This window comes from Penaeus vannamei, chromosome 5, assembly GCF_042767895.1.
Source record: "Penaeus vannamei isolate JL-2024 chromosome 5, ASM4276789v1, whole genome shotgun sequence".
NCBI classification, from domain to species: domain Eukaryota; kingdom Metazoa; phylum Arthropoda; class Malacostraca; order Decapoda; family Penaeidae; genus Penaeus; species Penaeus vannamei.
Genome location: NC_091553.1, coordinates 21,571,976 through 21,574,446, shown reverse-complemented (window position 1 = coordinate 21,574,446; position 2,471 = coordinate 21,571,976). Strand labels below are relative to the sequence as shown.

Sequence of the window (2,471 nt, the reverse complement as noted above, 5' to 3'; positions counted from 1 at the left end):
GGGGTTGTTTCTTGTGCAAATAAATCATTGAGATCTAAGTACCATTTCCATCAACAATCTTAATTTATTAGTCCGGATAGCAGGAGGGCATGAAGTATATACAGGATATTAAGGGGTAAAACAGCCTTATTTAAGATGAATATATGTTTTATTACCCAACTCCATCACAAGTTCACATGAACTTGAAAGCTCTATCACACAAACTTTTTCCATCAATTTTTCTATTTCCATGTTCATCACAGGCAAGCAGAATGCCTCTCAAACAAAGACAATGACTATTTTCTTTGGAATAATTTGTATCTTGATCTTGGACTATGGACACACTATACTACTGGATTGTTTATAGAAACACAGAATAAAAGTAGGAGTAAAACATAGCCTATTACCACAGTATATATCATTTTAAAATACAGCAGTCTCCTTTACATATTGTCTTTTTGAAATACTGTTTGATGATGTTCATGTGTGACTCCCGAGACCTCACTCGTCTGTTTACATGGGAAGCAGCAGTACTGTCAATATGATAGAGTGGAATCATTTACATAAAGCAAATTCTTATGTAATTGCAAAAACTGACAGAAAAAGTTCTGATGTGATTGGTCCCTTACTTAGAATGGTAATTCTTAACAGCACAGATGCACTTGCCAGAGACTAGGTCCCCCAACTCCACGTCATATTTATTCAACAATCTGTGCTGTGATTGTGCACTGCCTGAGGGGAGGGTTGATGGGGGGGGGGGGGCTCTGGCCTCCAACACATTACTAGAAAACATTTCCTTCACCCTGTATGTACAGCAAGATACGAGCTGAAACTTGGGGGGCCCAAGTGGACTTTGTCTCTGAGCTGCACTTTCCACGATCTCTTTTCTTTATTTATAGATATCATTCATGTCTGCAGATTATTTCTTGTTCAGATGGCTACACTTTTCTCTCCTCTACAAGAATATCAAGTTTCCTCTACCTCAGTGTGTCCACACTGTAAAGCTTAACCCAGAGGACACATCCATTATACTTCAGATATCTTACAAATTTTCTCTGTCTTAACTTGTACATGCTTGTGAGTCTGTGTAAATTTAACATGGATTCCTACATTTCAAGGGCCTTTAAAAAAGACATGAGCCTGATAAATCATTTTACAAATTTTAATTTGAACTTTACCAAGGCGAGAAACCATTTAACATAATGTTGTCAAAACTTTAATACAAACATTTAATCAATACTTAGGCCTTCGGGCTGATCCACTGATAGTCAATACAGACCAATGACTTCCTACGCGAATCCCAGCTCTATTAAATTTGGAATTGTTCAATGAGACCATTATAATTGCCAAATAAGAAACAAAGCAGTTTAGTCCGGGCTGAGTGTATAACTGCATACCAACACGTAATGTCAAAACGTTAGGCTCTGACGTTGACACCGACTCAGACATTCGTCAACAATAAATCGGCTGTTGGTAGACACCATGACACCCAGCTGTGCCGGGCCTTGCTTCCCCCAGCCCTCTCCTTCGAGAACGGACAGGTCTCGAGAGGTGATAAGAGGAGCCGTGTCCCTCAGAGCGAAAGACAAGGCGTGAGGCTGCCTGGCTCGGGGCGGGGGGAGCCATGGAATCACCTACCAACACACAACAATCACAACATTCCTCATGGTGCCAAAACACTGCCTGTCATTACCATCCGTCCTCCTCGGCCTCATAAGCTCCAGGCGCAGAGAATGCCCGCGGTGATGCCCAACACGGGGAAGTAATGCCGGGGAAGCAGTCGAGAGATGAACAAAGCGGTGAACTACAACCAACACGACAGCCTCTGCTCGGTTGCCGCTGGGAACCTCGCGCTGTCGGCCGAACTATTCGGCATTTCATACCAGTTTCGTTAGCCTCTTGTAATGGCTAAAATTCACTGCATATTTTCATAAACTTCGTAGTTGCCATATAAAATAATGCCATACGAAAAAAACCTTCTCCGACGCCACAATAATGAAAATATTACATTTCCTTCCGTTATAGTTCAGCCATACACATGATAGGAAGCCAATCCCAAAGTAATACAATATTTAGATTAATTGTAATTTGAATCAGGTATCGTATTGTCTAATTGTTCTAAATTTGTTTCAAATTACGTCAACGAAAAAAAGTATTTGTAGACAGGAATTTAGTAATGAGAAAAAAGTCATCACTTTAATGAAATTCATATTCTAATAATTTTATTACCTATGCCGATCAATAAGAAAATATAGAATGCCACGTATTATCCATTATAGCACTTTCTGACAGCTGATATGGAGCATGGGGTAAGGTGTTTGACTGAGCTTACGTGTGCGTATGCATGTTCATGTGTGCGTGCGTCCGCATGTGTGTAAATGATTGTGAATGTGTGTGTGTGTGTGTGTGTGTGTGTGTGTGTGTGTGTGTGTGTGTGTGTGTGTGTGTGTGTGTGTGTGTGTGTATGTGTGTGTGTGTGTGTGTGTGTGTGT

The 2,471-nt window shown here is 40.7% G+C and overlaps 1 protein-coding gene across 2 annotated transcripts in view; it reads right to left on the bottom strand.

Moving 5' to 3' along the window:
• LOC113825548 (zinc finger protein 239) overlaps positions 1-1,837 on the bottom strand; it is a 29,634-nt gene extending 27,797 nt beyond the window's left edge. Inside the window, exon 1 of one of the 2 annotated variants that reach the window (XM_070121939.1) lies at positions 1,673-1,837. The gene's annotated coding sequence lies outside the window, so the exon portion shown is untranslated. Of the gene's footprint in view, positions 1-1,376; positions 1,605-1,672 lie in introns of those variants that run through there. The other variant, XM_070121940.1, reaches the window with a different exon arrangement.
• Between the last annotated feature and the right edge of the window lie 634 nt (positions 1,838-2,471).